Here is a 20836-nt window from a genome sequence, read left to right on the forward strand (position 1 = left end):
TTTGTATTAATTTGCTTGTGTCATGGCTTCGCCACAATCTCCAGATGTACTGTCCGAATTTTATCGCTTGCAGAATCAGCAGACGCAGGCGTTATTAGATGCCCTTGGACAGCTCGTCCAGGGTCAACGTGGAATGCAAAGCGATGCGGCAGCCGCCGCTTCACCGCTACCGCAGCCACAACATGCAGTTGGACCCCCATTTCGGCCGTATAATGCGGCGATGGAAACATGGACGGAGTGGTCACGCCAATTTGGATTTCATCTCGCCTCCTACAGAATTCAAGGTAACGAGCGGCAGCCTCACTTATTGTCGTGTGTAGGGGTGCAAACGTACCGTGTGATAGTGAAATTATTTCCTCGACGCGACGTAGCAACTCTGTCCTACGAAGAAATTTTGTCTGCTTTAGATGCCTATTTCAAGGAAACAGTTAATGTAGTTGCAAAATGGTATACGTTCTTTCGTACAAAACGTACGGCCGGTCAAACTAATCGGGAGTGGGTTGCAACTTTGCAAGGCCTTACAAGGGATTGTGTTTTTGAGTGTGAATGTGGACTCCCTTATTCAGATTTTATGGTCTGTGAAAAAAAAAATGGCTCTCGTATTTGGTGTTACTAAGTTTCATGATTTCTTGTATGGTCGTCACTTTACCATCATCATTCGATTCTTCCGAACTTGCTTGCATGTTCATTGATTCGGAAACCGATGACGTGGTTGAATCGTTTCCGATTGATTTTCGTCGTGTAGCTACAGCCACAGCTGTCGACCCTGTCCTTGCTACAGTTTTGCGTTTTGTTGCTACGCAATGGCCTTTGTCAAAGTCTCGGATCGAGGATCCGTTGGTTCGCCGATTTTTTGCTCACAAGGAGAGACTTTTTGTTCGTCGTGGTGTTTTGTTGTTGCGTTCTGATAATGATCAGTCCAGAGTCGTGGTCCCACGTTCGTTACAGTCCTCTGTCTTACGGCTTCTTCACCAAGGACATTGGGGTATAGTGCGAACGAAACAACTTGCTCGTCAGCACTGTACTTGGTTCGGAATCGATGCTGCGATTACGAATATGTGCTCTTCTTGCATGGCGTGTGAGGAACAACAATTCGCACCGCCGCGGAAATTCTTTGTATGGCCGAAAGCCATTTCCCCTTGGCAACGCTTGCACATCGATTTTGCTGGTCCATTCTGGAAGGCTCGATGGTTGGTTGTGGTCGATTCTTTCAGTAATTTTCCTTTTGTTATCTGGATGTCTTCCACGACGTCATCTGTCACCATGCAAGCGTTGTCTGCTATCTTTTGCATTGAAGGTCTTCCGCAGACTATTGTTTCCGACAATGGCCCACAATTCATGTCCGCAGAAGTCATTCTGCAAGGCTAGTGGTATTCAACATCTGACATCCGCGCCGTTTTCGCCTCAGTCAAACGGTGCCGCTGAACGATTGGTCCGGACTTTCAAGTCACAGATGTTGAAGTTGAAAGAGTCGCATTCTCGGGAGGACGCATGGTTGCTCTTTTTGTCTTCGTATCGCTCTCAGCCCCGAGATGGTCGCTCGCCAGCTGAGTTGCTCCACGGTCGTCCTCATCGAACCTTGATGTCTTTGCTGCATCCGCCGCATCAGGTTCCTGTGCAGCGGCAGACTCCTGCTTTTGCTCCTGGCGACGTTGTATTCTATCGCAACTATCGCGGTTCACGGCGTTGGCTCGTAGGGCGCATTCTTCGCTGCCTCAGCCGCGCTATGTATCTGGTTTTGGGGGCCTCTGGTGAGGTGCGTCGGCATCTCAATCAGCTGCGCCTCTGTCGTCGCACGGGTTCTGCCGCTCCCCGTCTGCTTTCAGCGACGGTGCCGTCCGGTCAGCGCCCTGGGGACCCATCTACTGGCTCGCCTCATCCCCAGGTGTTACCGACGATGCCTTCCATTTTGCCCCATGGCGTCGCGCCGCCGCCGCAGCCGCCGCCGGCGCCGCCCGCAGTGGACGCTTCGCTGCAACCGCCGGGCGCCTCCCTGGGTCACGCGCCGCCGATCGCTTCCCGTGACCAGCAGTCCTCCGCCATGGACTCTTGCCCGCTCCGGTCCAGATGTCGTCTTCGCCCGTCGGGTGCCCCGACCAAATGGAGGTCGACCCTTCGGCCCCTCCTGTATCTCTCAGGGCGCATACACCGCATGTTGACGTGCACCCTGGTCTAGGTTTTCAGGCGTTTCCTAGCTCCCCTCGGACGGAATGGCAGGGTGCGGGTGGCACAGCCTCGACTGTTGTTAGGCTCCCCACCTCATCGCATACGTCAACATGGGGTCCTCCCCACGGCGGGCGGAAGCCTTATACCACGACCGTTCGCCGATTTGCGGGGGAGGAATGTGGTGTCACCGCCAGCCACCACACTTGCTAGGTGGTAGCTTTAAATCGGCCGCGGTCCATTAGTACATGTCGGACCCGCGTGTCGCCACTGTCAGTGATCGCAGACCAAGCGCCACCACACGGCAGGTCTCGAGAGACGGACTAGCACTCGCCCCAGTTGTACGGACGACTTTGCTAGCGACTACATGGACGAAGACTCGCTCATTTGCAGAGCAGATAGAATAGCCTTCAGCTAAGTCAATGGCTACGACCTAGCAAGGCGCCATTAGCATTACATTGCATTTATCTAGAGAGAGTCTCACTTGTATCATCAAGAACGCTGTATACAAATGATGGATTAAAGTTAAGTATTCCAGCAGCTACGTACTTTTCTTTATAGCATTCATTACGTATCCTGTTTCAGACCTCACGCCACCCTGCGTGAGTTAGCGCGTGCATCTTGGCCGCCTCTTTCTATTAGTGTACGTAGTGTTGGCAAGTCTGCCGACACTACACAAAGTTCTCCAATGTAATATTCATAGAAGTAACTCAGTGAACAGTATTTACATTCGGTATTTAAAAATGAAAAGGGGTGAAGAGTGATGTATTACTTTCCTGCGTTCGTGCACTTATGAGGTAATGAAACATCAGTACCGTAATAGTCACACAACATGAGTTACGAAAATATACAAAGCTAAACTGAATAAAAAAATGGCTCTGAGCACTATGGGACTCAACTGCTGAGGTCATTAGTCCCCTAGAACTAGTTAAACCTAACTAACCTAAGGACATCACAAACATCCATGCCCGAGGCAGGATTCGAACCTGCGACCGTAGCGGTCTTGCGGTTCCAGACTGCAGCGCCTTTAACCGCATGGCCACTTCGGCCGGCTCTAAACTGAATATGTTCCCGTAACATGACATCCCATTTCCTGCAAAGCTAGTGAACGCGGCTGAGTATTACCCACTTTAATAAATTCCGTGTTCTAGACCACACCAGCAAACACACCTGTCACAGCGAACGTTCGACGCCCAACTCTATCTCTGACTGACTGACTACTTGACAATAACATAGACTTTGGAATCCAGTGAGTCTCCTTTATGTATATACTCAGAGAAGTGTTTACTGTGGCAAACATAACACACGAACTGCCACGTCTCTTAATATAATCTCTCAGTATAATAAGCAGGCTGAAATGGAAGTAGATTAGTAGTTACGTTGAAATGAAGGGGGTTGCTTAAAATAGATTAGTGCTGACAGCTGCATCACACCAGTTTCTGGACTGAGGACCACAAGAATAAGATACCAGACCGTTAGTTGTGTTAGGAGCTATTCAACTGTATCAACGGAACTCCATCTCAGCGAACGGCAAACGGTTGTGCGTTCACACAAGACGAAACATCTGTGACCTGTAACGTCGCACTACCCGCCACAGAACGTTTCCATGTGAGGACATAAGGAACCGACCACCTTTGAAAAGCCGGACTATGGTCTCACGTTTAAGAAACTAGAAATAGTAGTAGAATTTTTTAATGACCAAAGCAAAATTAATAAACGATATTCTTGACAAAACTCGTAAGGTATATTCTACATTTACCCTGAATTGAGGTAGTAATCAGAATTTATGACACAGGAACTTGGCCTTGAGATCTACGTAAGACCGTGCTGGAAGCTTCACCTAAAAAGTGCAACGCAAAAGAATGCAAAGACTATAGGACAATTAGTTTATCAGTCATGTTACAGAGGCTATAACGAGAGACATACAAAATAGAATTGAAAAGAATATTGAGAAAAATATTGGGGAAGACCATTTCAGGTTCAGAAAGGGTAAAGGCACAAGAGTCTCTGCAGGTTGTCTAGTGTGACTGGAGGAAGAATTACAGAGATGAACATGGAGATTATTTGTTTTGTCAGATGGGAGAAGGCTTTCAATAGAGTCCACTGGAGTATACTGCTGAGAATTTTAAAAGTATGAGTGTAGGCAGGAAAGATAGGTTAGTAAAAGAGATGTACTCAGAACAAAAAGTGACTGTGTACGGAATGAGGAGACGAAAGAGATGCGCATCGGAAGGGGTGTAGGGTAAGGATGCTTAGTGTTACCGAAGCTATTCAACATATTGGAGAAGAACTGACAGGAAAGACTATAGAGGTCGCAAGGTGCATAGTAATTGGAGGAGCAAGAATAAAAACTATAAAATACGCGGATTATCTAGTAGTGTTGGCGGAATCAGAACTGGAGTTACAGAATATGTTGAAGACTATTGCAGGAAGGGGCAAGGGGTATCGAATTGAGATAAACACAGAAAAGACAAAAGTGACGATAATAAGCAAGAAACAAGCTCCAGTTAACACATTTCTAGACGGAAAAAAGATAAAAGAAGTAAAATCCTTTCTATACCTGAGAAGTTTAGTGACATGGAATGGGAATTGTACAGAAGGAAATAAGGTGGACATCTATGGGAAAGGGAGCATTTGAAAAGGTGAACCAGTTGAAAATATCTAGAAAAATTCCAATGGAGCTGAGGAAAAGATTTGCTAGATGTTACGTCTGAAATGTGGTGTTATACAGCAGCGAATCATTGGGAGTTAAAATGAAAGAAGAAATATATTTACAAAGTTTCGAAATGTGGCTTAAGGTATAGTAGACTGCCAGACTTAAAAATGAAGAAGGAATGAAGAAAATAGGGGAAAAAGAAGATTTTTGGAAGCGATCAGAAAGAGGAAAAATTCTTGACTGGTATATAGAAGGCGCAGGAATTGTCTGCAACAAAGAATTATGGAGGGAACAGGGAAAGGAATGAGACGAAGACGCAGGAAGAGAATTGGCTCTGAGCACTATGGGACTTAACATCTGAGGTCATCAGTGCCCTAGAACTTAGAACTACTTAAGCCTAACTAGCCTAAGGACATTACTCACATCCATGCCCGAGGCAGGATTCGAACCTAAGACCGTAGCGGTCGCGCGGTTCCAGACTAAAGCGCCTAGAACCGCTCGGCCACCCCGGCCGGTACGAAGAGAATTGAAATGATGGATGACAACAGAAAAGGACGAACACACAAGCAAATGAAATAAGATGCTCATAACAGGATACGATGGAGGGCCTCCAGTTGAAACCCGTCATAAAACAGTTGCGCTAAAGTAGAAGACTAGGAACCAAACGAACTGGAAAGATTTTCAAAATCAGTATTTATTCGCTCTAAAATACACATACACAAAAAAGATGAATAATGTTTGAAGGCGTTACAGTTGCATTGTTCTAGCGTCTTGGCCCTTTCTGTTTGAAAAAAAGGTAACAATTTATTGTCAGAAGTGATACGCGACAAAAAATAAAAATCATAAATCTACTAGGTTACAAATTATTGCCATTTGGATACGTAGCACGGAAGTATCGACTGGGCCTTCTAAATAAGTTTTGGTTGTAGGGATTTATTCTCCTTCATGGGGGAAGACTCTTATGAAAAATATGTACCACGGAAACAAAGCGAGCAGCAGAATAAAAGTTCAGTAGACTCAAAAGCACGAAATCCATAACCGTGACATGGGGAGCTCGGCGAGAGGTTGTCACCATCTGAAATAGTTTGTTTAGCATTTTGACGTGACGTGACGCGACGTCTGCTGTGATACAAGCTTCAGTGCTCCGTTACCACGACCTTGACGTCGATGTACCGTTACTGTCTTCTGTCAACATGTCATTGCGGTTACGTCCGGAGCAGAATCATATTAGTGGAGAAAATAATATCCTCCACCACTAATATAATGAGAATTAAATTATATGCAGAATGTATTCGTGATACAGGAAACAGAAGTACAGCAGTAAAAACTGCTTACCGTGTGCAGTCTATGACGAACATAGAGAGAAGGTCTAAATACTGAATTCGGTCTTTAGAAATTGTTTCACCGCGGAAGATCGTAACACAGTTTCTACTTTCAGTCACCGTACGAAAGTCGAATTGGTAGGTATTGAGATAACCGATCGAGGAATAGAAAAGCAACTACAATAGCTTAGTACTGGAAAGCAAGCAGGACTAGATGAGATACCTATTAGATTCTACAAAGAATATGCGAAAGAACTTGCTCTCTTTCCAGCAGTAGTTTATCGTAGATCAAGTACCTAGCGACTGAAAAAAAAAAAAAAAAAACGCTTGTCATTGCCAGTTTCCACAAGAGCCGTAGGACAGATGCACACAGTTACAGACTATACCGTTGACGTCAATTTGTTGTAGAATTATGGAACATGTTTTGTGTTAAATAATTATGACGTTATGGAGAACGAAAACATTAACAATAAAATTATAAACAGCCGACCAGTTGAAATGGATAAAGAAATCTTTACCTAGGTTTCAACAAATTTAAATTTGTCTTCTTCAGAAGGTGGCAATTTTACATTAGTATGGACTGATGTATCATCGCCGTTTTTCCAAATGTCTGCATAGATCCATTTGTCCAAATTAAAATATAGCCCTAAAAATAGGGTTTGTCATGTATATGTAAATTAGTACATGGATGTTGCAGAGCTCACAAGCGACGCTTGGAAGCGACGGTGGAAGTAGGTTACAAGACTGAGCTCTCGCTGCTCGGGTCAGCCTGCCTTCCGTGGGCTGTCTAATATACTTTTATTTAATTGTAACTGTTTGACGAAGTTGCTGAAGTTTCGACTTCAACGTAACTTTCCTAGTACAGTTGGCAATTGAGCGTTCTGTGTACAAGAGGCCTATGTTGTCTGTCTTGAGCAGTTTTGGCTAATGTTGACTGTATCGGAGTTACTGGGTGACTTCGCTTGTTAAAATCAATCACTGTACCGTCAGTAATTGTGTGGCGAGCTTTCTTCGCCTCCCTCAGAGGAGCATTTGTATTGCTAGGAAGTCTTTAGTCTGGAACAACCAGGCCAGGATAATTTTTTTCGGGCTATACTCGCGACATTATCATCACCACGACGGGCCGTCGAAGCAACCAGCCATCGCCTCCGGTACGCCAGATCGTGTTCTTGCAGTTAAGAAGACAGTTTGGTAATGTATGTCCGCAGCACCGGCAGACAGGGATTTTCCTAGGTGATAATCAGAGCTCAGCAGAGTGCGCCTGTTCGTCTTTTCTAACTTTGTTCTGTCTTGGGTAGCAGCAATTAATGTTGGGTTGGCTGTGTGTTTTCTCTTAAGATTTGAGTTGCAAGGAATTGACTCCACATACCACTTCGTCATAAATGTCACAATCTTGTTTAGGGACAACTTTACCTTCACAGCATTTATTTGAGTATCCAATTTGAGCCAATTTGATGTATTGTAAATGTTTCATGTGTTTTTGTTTATTATTTTGTGTTTAGTCTTAATAAATCATATTGTTATTTTGGACAGAACTTTCATTCTGTTAATCGGTAGAACAACCCTATCATTTCTCACTACGTTAATGAAACCTTCCTTTATTTAACTTATTTATCAAATTAAATTATTGCAGGTGCCAAACTCTTTTCTACTCCACTTGCAGGGTTGATTACAGTCAGTTCGCGTTTTTTTTTTTAATCCATGTGCAACAGCAAAAGTCGGAGTTAGAATAGGGGGGCTTAGAGCATCATTTACATATGTATATTCTAGAAGAAATTAGGTGTTAAATACACTGCTAGCCCCGGCACCTCGCATAAAATGGCGACCCTTAGCCTCGGATCTTTCCTTTGAATCACCCCCCGCTAGGGGATGATAGCCAGACCTCCCGCTCCTCGCAATAGCTCCTCAGACAGCCATATAGCGACCCTGGACACTCCTTCTCCCGCAAGCAGGAGAAGAGCGAAGGCCACCACAGGTTGTCGAAGGCACCACTGATGTCTACGATGATGTCCACTACGTACTTATGGGGGCTGAGCCACAGACCTCGGCCGCCAGGGCGATTGCATCAGATGACGATTGCCCAGGCCTGAAGAACTGCCTGCCGCTCATCGCACACAGCACTCGGTGTGCAGCCAATCTGTCAGCTAGTAGTTTTTCTAGTATCTCTCCAAGTATATCAGACAAACATATTGGTCTATATGATTTCTTGTTCGTTGGGCTTTATCGGGTCCTTTTCGGATGATTACAACATTCGCTGTCTTCCAGATCTTAGGGAATTTTCGTTGTCTGAGACACTCATTGTACAGGTGAGTGAGTGGTGCAGTTATCTGGGAAGCTAGAAATTGCACCACCTCCGCTACAATGCCGTCTGGCCCGGGAACTTTACCCCTCTTAAGTGATTTTATGTGGGCAGCCACCTCCTCCTCTGAGAAAGGGTAGACTCCCGTGTTATTACTGTATTCGTTGACGTCATCAATTCGTAGCTGTTGCTGTTCTTCAGATTCCCCATCCGCGCTATCATCAGGCAGCAGGGACTGGAGGAGGACCTCAGCAGTCTCCTGCCAGGATTCCGTCATCCTGTCCCCATGCCTGACTATTGACAATTCCAGAGGAGAGCGGATCTTCTCTCTGACTAACTTGTATGGTGCGCCCCAGGGGTCTAACGTCAATTGGTTTTGAACAAAGCTCTCCCAGCTTCGTGTTTGACAGCTTGTAGTTCCTTTTGGAACCTAAGTTTAGCCTCCCGATACTGCAGCAGCCACCTTTGCCGTTCCAGCTACACGACACTGCGCTGGTAGTGCCTCCTCAACCTTCTGACAGACCGGCGCATATCCTCAAGTTCGGGTGACCACGGCGACGGAGAGGCCGCCATGGCCATCCTCCTAGTTGGTACGGCTGCTTTCACCGCTCTGGTTATTGCGCTCACCAGTTCCTCTGCTGTCTCATTTATGTCTATGTCCAGGTGTGTGCCACCCTCTGGCAAGGCAGGAATGTCGCACTCCCTCGCTAGGCGTTCCCAATCAGCCCTTTTGTAGTTGAATTGCGCCTCCCACCCCGTGACCCAGCGGGACACACTATCTCCTAGGGTGAATGTTATAAGATTGTGGTCACTAGTGGTGGCAATTTCTTAGACCTTCCATTGTTGTATAGTGTTAATTGTATTAGGTGTTGCTGGAGTTACATCAATGTTTGTGCCTGGTCCTCCTCCCCCAGCATAGGTAGGAAGGTCGCCTGGCTTGTTTGCCACCACTATTTGCGAGGCCAAGATAACCTTCTCCCCGTTTGTGTCTCTTGTGCCTCTGCAGCACAGGGGGGATTTTGCATTAATATTTGCAGTAATTATCATTTTCCGTCCTTGCAATGCCGTGGTTACTGTTGTCAGATGGTGGAGATGACTTTCAATACTGTCACCGTATTGAAAGTACATGTTAATTAATATTATTACTCCGACGGAAGATTGCAGCTCCAAGACATTGCAGTGACTACTCGTGTATTGCGAAAGTATTGTTGCTCTCAGGGCTTTGTTTGTAAATATTAAGGCGATTTCGGGTTTTCCCCTCGGCTGATAACCTGCCAGGTCGCGGTTACAAACGCTGTTTTTCCAGCTTGGGAGTACGGCTCCTGTAGGCAGAGCACATCCAGCCTCCTCTCCTCCACCTCCTTACGCAGCTCCTGCATCACTAGTCTACTGTTATGAGTGTTAAGCTGGCCGATGGTAATTTTGGTCATTAAGGAAAGTAGGTATGTATGTGGTCGTTTGGCCATGTCTTGCTCCAGTCAAACGTAATGTGTCCATTTGTCAACACAGATTGTTCATAGATGTCAGGCTGGCCGTTGTGGCGGAGCGGTTCTAGACGCTTCAGTCTGGAACTGCGCGACCGCTACGGTCGCAGGTTCGAATCCTGCCTTGGGCATGGATGTGTGTGATGTCCTTAGGTTAGTTAGGTTTAAGTAGCTCTAACTTCTAGGGGACTGATGACCTCAGATGTTAAGTCCCATAGTGCTCAGAGCCATTTGAACCATAGATGTCATTGAGGTCGAATTTCTCTCCTCGTCTTTCAAAAACTTTCTTTAGTAAGTCTCGCAGGGCTCCGAAGTCGGTGGGGAGATTCACTGACTTGAGCTGTATCCTGTCTACAGCCTCCATTACCGATAAGGTGACTTATCTACCGTTTTCGTGTCCCACACAAACCACGTGTCGTAAGGCAGTGGTCAGGGTAGTCGGCTGCTCCAATCTCGCCAGTTGCAGTGTGTATTCAATGTTTGGATGTACCCGAAACGGGTCTACTGGCGGTAGCCTTACTACAGGGTATCTTGTGAGCTCCTTACTATACTTTCTTGTACAGGTTTTTGTTCTTTGTGATTGATTTCGTCGTTTGGGGTCTCCACAGACACAGGATGCCCTTGTCGCTGCTGGTCTTTAATCGGCTTAGTTCCCCGGCTGGGAGAGGAGGGAGTTGTGATCATGAGGGTGGACTCCGTCTGAATACATTCGTCCATCATTGGGAGGTCAGTTTGGACTGTCTCAATTTTCGAGTCACTCGAAAGAGACCTCAAGAATTCTTTGAACTTGTTCTTCCTAATGGCATCCCTCCTCCTTTTGCTCGGGGATTTCCGCTTTGGCATCCCCTAAAACTTAGAGCTACTTAAACCTAACTAACCTAAGGACATCACACAGATCCATGTCCGAGGCAGAATTCGAACCTGCGGCCGTAGCAGTCGCGCGGTTCCGGACTGAAGCGCCTAGAACTGCTCGGTCACCGCGGCCGGCCAGATAGAGAGGGTCCAACGAAGAGCGGCGCGTTTCGTTACGAGGTCGTTTAGCCTTTGCGAGAGCGTTACGGAGATACTCAACAAATTAGATTGGCAGACGTTACAAGAGAGGCGTTGTGCATCAGGAGGAGGTTTACTATTGAAATTTCGAGAGACCAACATATCACTTCCTCCCACATACATCTCGCATAATGACGACGACGAGAAAATTCGAGAAACTAATTCAGAGGCTTATCGACAATCATTCTTCCCACTCGCCATTCGCGGTTGGAACAGGGTAGGGACGATCAGTTAGTGGTACCAGAGGTGGCTTTCGGAGTATGACGTAGATGTAGGTGTATCAGATTTCAGAAACATGTACCAGTAATATTAAACATGTAAACAATATTTTAGAATAGTTTTTTAGGTATAAATTTCAAACTCAAAATGGTTTAAGCAAACACGGAATTATTCCCCTATTGTACCTTTATTCAAAACGTGTTCTTTTGTCTTAAGGAAAAGCTTATTGTAAGACTTGTCTTACAGTAAGGCTTGTCATAATGTGTAATATTAGTGGCACATATGTGTAGCATAACATTTTGACAATCATATTTTGTTCGTGGTAGGAAAATTTATATCCATTATTGCTTACTTTAGTATTTTAGTATAATGCTTCATGCAGATATAGCATAGTCTTGTGTTCTGAGTAAGGCCTTCTATGTGACAGAAAAACTTAAAGTATACATAAGAACGCGATTAACACTTTGCGATTCCTTCTTTAGCGCTACATTTGTTCCGAGATTATCGATGTTTTGATAGAGTTTTCGGTAATGGTATCGATACCAAGTATCATATCGCACCTCTTACTAGAACGTCCCTAACTATATGTTATCATCTCTCTTCTCCATGTCCTTCGTATTCTGGAGATAAGAAGTTCCACTTGTTCAAAAATGGTTCAAATGGCTCTGAGCACTATGGGACTTAACTTCTGAGCTCATCAGTCCCTTGAACTTAGAAATACTTAAACGTAACCACCCTAAGGATATCACACACATCCATGCCCGAGGCGGGATTCGAACCTGTACCATAGCGGTAGCGCGCTTCCAGACTGTAGCGCCTAGAACCGCTCGGCCACTCCGGCCGGCAATTCCACTTGTCTATGGGTCAACTGATACCGGAATTTCTTCCAGCAATATTTAATGATTGTCGTCGTCTGATTATTTCGTGGTCGACCAGGGTGGCCGAGCGGTTCTAGGCGCTACAGTCTGGAACCGCGCGACCACTACGGTCGCAGGATCGAATCCTGCCTCGGGCATGGGTGTGTGTGATGTCCTTAGGTTTGTTAGGTTTAAGTAGTTCTAAGTTCTAGGGGACTGATGAGCTCAGAAGTTAAGTCCCATAGTACTGAGAGCCATTTTGATTATTTCGTAGTGTGAAATAAACATATTGACCAAAATTTTTCGTTTAAATTATGAATCGGCACTGTGAGAGCGATAATCCATCAAAACCTGAAATGAAGCCGTAACCTGCATCTCTAGAACAGAAGATGAGGTGAAAAATTTAATTGGTAAATCCACGATAATAGCTGATACTTGGCAGTAAACATTAGGCAGATCGCACACGCATCGAAACGGCTGTAGAGCCGTCATATGCCATGCAGCGCTCAGTGGTTGTAATGTGACGCTGCGTCCCACCTTATGAAAGGTGTCGGCCACCACCTGCACACCTATTCCAGAGCGATTGCCTTACCGATATTACGCTTCACCGATCGGTCTACACAAGGCTTTGTCAGACACACAATCCACAGGACAAAATCCCGCGGAGGCAGCTCTGTGGAGCTTCGAGAAAATAGATTTTATCTGCGTCTTGCCGCGTGCGGACGTCTTACAAGTTGCTTCCTCGCGGTGGGAGTAAGCTTCCCTCAGCTCACCAGCGTCCCACTGACTGATGAATGCGTGAGTCTTCCCTATAAATATCCGCGGTCATTATTCATCCGAGATATACAGAACGAATAACGCACGAGCGAGATACTGTGCATTCAATACAAAGTTTTTGAATGAGAACTTTTCGGTTGCTGAACGGCTCTACGCACGTTTTGACGACTGAGCTGGCTACGTAAGTACAGCCATGGTTAATTTGTGATGTCATATCGAACAACACAGATTTATCATCTATGTCTCGAATTGTGGATGCTAATGGACATTAGTCAGGTGTCACTCGATCCAGAGGTAGGGATGAAATTTGTTATCGCTCGAGATAATCCAGACAGTGCTGCTGTCAGCATGAAACACATACGTTGCGATGCTTCTTGCAGCAGCATGATTTGGGACTTGACAAATACAGTGTCTCGTGATCTGCTATGAACGCAAGAATTGTTTCAGCCGCTTAGTATTTTTTTCTTTTTTTTTGTAGTTTAGTATGCAAACATTGTATGTAACATCATCCTCCCTATATCCGAAATACTGTATACTTCAAGACTTTTTCTCAAAGTTCCTGTTTGTTCTTTAATGTTATTCTACCCTCTGACATTGTCAAATCGGAGGACAGGCGATCATTTATGTTTAATTGTGTAGACAAAAATCCTAGATCAAGATCGCTAACATTTCTTTATTGATTACCAGGGTCAGTTCATTGACGAGACATCGTCATAGCAAGAAAAATTATTATTTTTAATTCAATGTGAATCAGCCACCATCACAATCTGTTGAGCTGAATCTCTCCTGTTGTCATGTACACACTAAACAAGCTCGTCATGGTCACGCAATGTACAACGTTAGCCATATTCACTGAAGAGCCAAAGAAACTGGTAAACTTGCCTAATATCGTGTAGGCCTCCGCGAGCACGCAGAAGTGCTGCAACACGACGTGGCGTGGACTCGACTAAAGTCTGAAGTAGTGCTGGAGGGAATGGACACCATGAATCCTGCAGAGCTGTCCATATATCCGTAAGAGTACGAGAGGGTGGAGATCTCTTCCGAACAGCACGTTGCAAGGCATCTCAGATATGCTCAATAATGTTCATGTCTTGGGAGTTTGGTGGCCAGCGAAAGTATTTAAACTCAGAAGAGTGTTCCTGGAGCCACTCTGTACCATTTATGCACGTGTGGGGTGTCGGATTGTCCTGCTGGAATTGCCCAAGTTCGTCGGAATGCACAATGGACGTGAATGGATGCAGGTGATCAGACAGGATGGTTACGTACGTATCACCTGTCAGAATCGTATCTAGACGTATCAGGGGTCCCATATCACTCCAACTGCACGCATTTCACACCATTTCAGAGCCTCCACCACCTTGAGCAGCCCCCTGTTGACATGCAGGGTCCATGGATTCCTGAGGTTGTCTCCATACCCGTACACGTCCCTCCGCTCGATACAATTTGAAACGAGATTCGTCCGACAAGACAACATGTTTCCAGTCATCAACAGTCCAATGTCGGTGTTGACGGGCCCAGGCGAGGCGTAGAGCGTAAAGCTTTGTGTCGTGCAATCATCAAGTGTACACGAGTCGGCTTTCGGCACCGAAAGCCCATATCGCTGATGTTTCGTTGAATGGTTCCCACGCTGACACTTGTTGGTGGCCCAGCTTTGAAATCTGCAGCAATCTGCGGAAGGGTTGCACTTCTGTCACGCTGACCGATTCTCTTCAGTCGCCGTTGGTTCCATTCTTGCAGGATCTTTTACCGCCCGCAGCGATGTCGGATATTTGATGTTTTAGCGGATTCCTGATATCCACGGTACGCTCGTGAAATGGTCGTGCAGCAAAACCCCCGCTTCATCGCTATCTCCGAGGTGCTGTGTCCCATCGCTCGTGCACCGACTATAACACAACGTTCAAACTCACTTAAAATCTTGATAACCTGCCATTTTAGCAGCAGTAACCGATCTAACAACAGCGCCAGACACTTGTCTTACGTATATTGGCATTGCCGACTGCAGCGCCGTATTCTGCCTGTTTACAACTCTCTGTATTTGAATACGCATGCCTATACCAGTTTCTTTGGCGATTTGTATGTCTCTAGTGCTCATACTGCCACACTTGTGTTTAAATGTAGTCAACGTGTGGATGTAAGTATGGGGTATGGGTCACAACGCTGGCAGGAACAAGGAAGCAGCAAGCAGTATTATGGCTATTACCTGACAGTGGTAATCCAGCTACTTCCTTACTCCTGTCGCATTTGCGACTGATACGCCATGCTTTCATCCACACATGGACTATATGATAATCACCGCTGTCAGTTACCTTACATTTAAAGACAAGTGTGGCAGTACGAGCACTAGAAGCATATATGGCTGACGTTGTACACTATGTAACCATGATGACCTACTTTAGTGTCTACATGAGAACAGGAGAGATTCAACTGAACCGATTGTAACGATGTGTAATGCATGTTGGCTGTATACACTAAATTAAATTTTTTTTTTATTTGAAGATGGCTCGTCAATGAGGTGAAACGTAATCAATAAAGAAATTTTAGCGATCTTGACCTAGCATTGTTGTCTACACATTTTATTCTATCACGGTCGCCACATGCTAGCATGATTTGCGTTGTCAGCGGTAAACTGCACATTTACTCTTCATCCAGACACTTTGAAAGCATGTAAAAATCATTTTAATGACGTGCGCCCGTCCTTACGGTACTAGTGACTGTAATTTTATGACAACTACAACATTCGCACTCATAAGAAAAATGACGGTGGTCACTATTAAATACACACTGGTGCAGAGTGTTGTCAGCATAACATTTTATAAAGATACTTGATAATGTTCTGAGATCGAAATTGCGCAATCGTATAGCGAATAAAAAATGACAGGTACAGGCGGACTAAATGATTTAAACAATTGATCACAGCTGCGGATGCAGTCTCAATGAATATCGATAGAAAAAAGTGGTGAAATACATGTGGATTACAAGAGTTTATGAACTTAAATGCGTTTCCCGTGAAAACAAAAAAGCGATTTTTATGAGCACATATATAAAACTGGTATCTTCAATTGGTGTTTGGCATTATCGGTCATGATGGTGGTAAACGACTGGCGATTGTTAAGGAGTAACTTAGTTTGATAGGGAAATGAAATAGAAATACCTAACAATTACAAGACACAAAAGGGGAAAAAAAGCTTGTTGTAGCGGTTACTTTACACCAGTCCCTAACAAATTAGCTAATTAGGATGAGATATAAGGAATGTTCCTGCTGCGACACATTACTGCGTCGGGATTGCTAACAGTACAAGTTATTCCTCTCGGATTTTTGAACGTGGAGGGTTAGTTGACCAACTGGTAACGAAAAAGTCCACAAATTTCTTGCAATTCCGCTAGCTCAACGGGAGGTGTTTTCTTATCTCGTGTTTTGAAAAGCTGCCTCTATGTCCCCACTGGTTTTCTTATCCACCGGTCGCAAGTTCTAACGTGCATACAATCAACTGTGAATAATGGAATGGCTGTTGGGGAACGCTACAGTGGCAGTTTCGAACTGGAAGGACGCCACCTTATTTTAATAAAGTAGGGAAGAAACGATCTTTGGAGACATTCTGACAGCAGTAGCTGAATCGAATTTGCGGAATCTAATCATTCCTTATCGAGGATCATTGCATGCTCTTAAAATTATCTCGGCGCCGCGCGAAGTATCCGCGCTGTCTCCGGGTCCTTGTCACGGTTCGCGCGGCTTCTCCGTCGGAGGTTCGAGTCCCCCGTCGGAGGTTTGAGTCCTTCCTCGGGCATGAGTGTGTGTGTTGTCCTTAGTATAAGTTAGTAAGTTAGATTAAGTAATGTGTAAATCTAGGGACCGATGATCTCAGCAGTTTGGTCGCTTTGGAACTTACCACAAATTTCCAAAATTTAAAATTATCTCCACCCGAATTTAGTTGTCATACGAGGTCATAAAAACGCGAGATCATATATAAACGCTCTCTGCGGCATTGTTAATGGCTAAATTGCTTACACGTGCAGATGCAGTCCTCCCACAGGGCACAAATGTTATTCCTCCAAAATCTAGTCAGCGTTTCACGCCTGCCTGCACAGGACGCGTTTTTGATTGGACGTTTTAGTCGGCCAATGATTGACAACAACATATGAACCTCTAATTTACATGTGAGCTTGATTTTCGAGTTCCTGAAATCAGTTAAGTAGCTATCAGTGCGGATAATGTCGACATTCTTGTTGGAGGGTTATTTACTTACGCTGGGGGGACAAGTCATGGAATACATCCAAATATCGTGTCGGATCTCCTTTTGCCCCGCGAAGGGCAGCAGTTCGAAGTGGTGTGGACTCAGCAAGTCGCTTTAATCTCACTGGAGAAATAATGAGCCAAGCTGCCTCTATAGCCGCCCATAATTGCGAAAGTGTTATCAGTGCAGGATGTTGTACATGAACTGACCTCTCCATTATGTCCCATAAATGTTCGATGGAATCATGTCGAGCGATCTATGTGGCGAAATCATACGCTCGAACTGTCCAGAATTTTCCTCAGACCAGTCCGAAAAACTGTGGCACAGTGGCATGACATATTTGTCTGGGAACATGAAGTCCATGGACGGCTACAAAAGGTCTCCAAGTAGCAGAACATAACCATTTCCAGTCAGTGATCGGTGCAGTTGGATCAGAGGACGCAGTGCATTGACTTGTGCCTGGTCTGATGTGTCCTGCAAATATTAAGGTAAGAACGCTTGTATTCTTTGGTTCTTGTCTTTTGAACTTTGATATTTTTCTCTGAACATTTCATTGTGTTCCTACTTCAAGCTTTGAAAAGGTTTTTTCATTTGGTTATTTAACTAATTTTGTGTGGTGTTAATTTAAAAAAGGCAAGGTCTTTAAAATTTTTGTAGTTTGTGGTAACAACATTCAACTTTATCTTCTATTTACTGAAATTCTTCCTCGCATTTCTCAGCAGAATCGGCATCATTCGACTTCGCTTCTTCAGTAATTCGTTGTATTGCGTAAGATGTTTCCTCGGTATCTCGCTGATTTATCTCAATAAATTTTTCTCAACCCACTCAGCCATCTATTCTTCCCACTTCTTAGTCTGAGTTTTTACATAATCACAATGTGTTTTTTATTATCTACCTCTAGATTCATAACCTGATGCTTAAATTAGCTACTGTGGTTTCGTGATAGATTGTGCTGTTTTAACAACTTGTACATCGTCGTTCAGCTGATTACTTAATTCGGGAAGGCCTTCGTACTTCTTATTTGTTCCGTTTGATTCGGATCTAATCTGTTCTATATAATTTAAGGTCCTGTTATCATTTCTTTGGCTCTGAGCACTATGGGACTCAACATCTGTGGTCATAAGTCCCCTAGAACTTAGAACTACTTAAACCTAACTAACCTAAGGACATCACACACATCCATGCCCGAGGCACCGAGGCAGGATTCGAACCTGCGACCGTAGCAGTCACGCGGTTCCTGACTGAGCGCCTAGAACCGCTAGACCACCGCGGCCGGCATCATTTCTTTCTTCTTGTTTCTTTTCACGCTCGACTTCTAGAGCGGCTTGTTTTATATCTAGCTCAATCTATAGAGCTTTAAACAATTCCCTGTTTCTTCTTTTTTTTCGGCAAGAGTAGCATATTTTTCCTCTTGTTTACGTTCACGTTCCGCTTTGAGAGCCGCAAATTTCTTATATCTCTCCCGGTCCCTCTGTCCAAATTTCATCAGAAACTCGGAAAGGGGGTTGCGGGATCTAGTCCAGACAGTCGCGGCTCTTACAGGTTCGAACTTTTCCTGTATACATTCAGATAAATTCGACGAGACGTGACTAGACGCCTCGTCACCTCAATGTAATTGTGACGTAGATTCTTCAACGTCGGATTGACGTGCCTCGGCCATTCCTACCTGATTAGCCACTGTCTCGATATCCGGATTATTCTGTTCATTTAAGTTATCGCGAGACCCATATACTACTAAATTTGCAAACTTCATTTTTCCTTCACGAATTTTCTTCACCATTTCATCCGAGTTAATTTCTCAAGAAAAATCTAATGTCTTTAAACACAAATACTGGAAGTATTCCAGTTAAAACTCATTCCCTGACCCGCTAAAAATAAAGAAATAATTATAAATGAAAACTTACGTAGGTAAGTGACAATACTTAACAGGGCTACCTTCAGGCCCAATTAGCTGTAAGTTACTTATCTAACGTCTTTCAGTCCAGATTTATGTTGTAAACTGCTTAAAAATGGTTCAAATGGTTCGAAGCACTATGGGACTTAACATCTGAGGTCTTCAGTCCCCTAGACTTACATCTACTTAAACCTAACTTACCTAAGGACATCACACACATCCATCCCGAGGCAGGATTCGAACCTGCGACCGTAGCAGCAGCGCGGTTCCAGATTGAATCGCCTAGAACAGCTCGGACGCAGCGGCCGGCAAACTGATCAAATGGGACCGTAGTTAGACTTCTTGGACTATGGTTGTGGAGTAAGCTTTGACATACACAATCATATTGCAGGGGGCTGTGTAACTACTTTTGCATTCCCGTCAGTATTAGGGAAATATTTCAGTAATTCTTTCTTTCATAATAATATTTAACTAGCACTATTTGAAATATCTAAGTAAAAATTTTAATTAAAAAGAAGTAAAATGACTAAGAACATAAAGTTATAAGACAACGAAGTAGTAATACGGTAGTTTGCCTTTGCCAATAAATGCTCGTAACCATCACTGTTAGCTCATCACTTCTCCGTTTATTATTCTAATTCCTGTCCTATGATTGCTGTATTTACTGTTGTTGCGATTGCTACTATTGCGTGGTGTGTAGAGTGAAGTACTGAAAATATACCAAGTTATTTTGAAAAGTGCACTGATCATTTTACAAAAGTATTACCTGCGCCAAGTAGGCATAATTTTCATCATCCAAAGATACAGAGAATTTGTTTGAAGATAGGGATAGATAGGGAAAGATAGGTTCTTTGTTGATAGAACTGAAGATTTACGATATTTAAGGTTAAATGAAATTATCAAGCGAAATTATAGTGTGAATGTTCACAAAAGTTATGAGTACCGATATCGTCACTCAAGAGTTAGTATAAAATTTCAATACTGCAGCCTGTTAGAATCTCTGGTTGGACGTAAACTTTGAGCTAGCTGGAACATTTTAATAACTTTTTAATGAATATTTATTGGCTTAACTAAAGAACATAAAATAGGAAAACAATAAACTTTGCAAACCAATAATTAAAAACCAGAATCAATTGTGCAGGCCAGATACTTACGTCGACGCAGTCCGTTCTGTAGCGTGTGTAATAAATACACTCATGCTCATAAATTAAGGATAATTGCAGAATGTGGTGCCACACAACGTGGCACTACACAAAACTGGCGCTAATAGCATAGGCACAGACGACACAGTTCTGTAAGTCCACGGTATTGGTGATAAGTTGAGAAAACCGTCCCGAAACAAAAGTGCTACCAAACGCCACTGTTTCCTGTGCATGTACTCCGACATCAATATGGGATATGATCACCATGCACACATACACAGACCGCACAACGGATTGGCATACTCTGGGTCAGGAGGTCGAGCAGCTGCTGAGGTATAGCATCCCATTCTGGCACCAGTGCCTGTCGGAGCTCGTGAAGTGTCTTAGGGGTTTGAAGACGTGCAGCGATACGTCGACCGAGAGCATCCCAGACGTCCGTAATGGGGTTTAGGTCTGGAGAAGAGGCAGGCCACTCCATTCGCCTGATATCTTCTGTTTCAAGGTACACTTCCACGATGGCAGCTCGGTGGGGCCGTGCCTTATCATCCATCAGGAGGAAGGTGGGACCCACTGCACCCCTGAAAAGCGGACATACTGGCGCAAAATGACGTCCCGATGCACCTGACGTGTTACAGTTCCTCTGTCAAAGACATGTAAGGGTGTAGGTGCGCCAATCATAATCCCATCCCACACCATCAAACCACGACCTCCATACAGGTCTCTTTCAAGTACATTAAGGGG

This window comes from Schistocerca americana, chromosome 7 (assembly GCF_021461395.2).
Source record: "Schistocerca americana isolate TAMUIC-IGC-003095 chromosome 7, iqSchAmer2.1, whole genome shotgun sequence".
Lineage (NCBI taxonomy): Eukaryota > Metazoa > Arthropoda > Insecta > Orthoptera > Acrididae > Schistocerca > Schistocerca americana.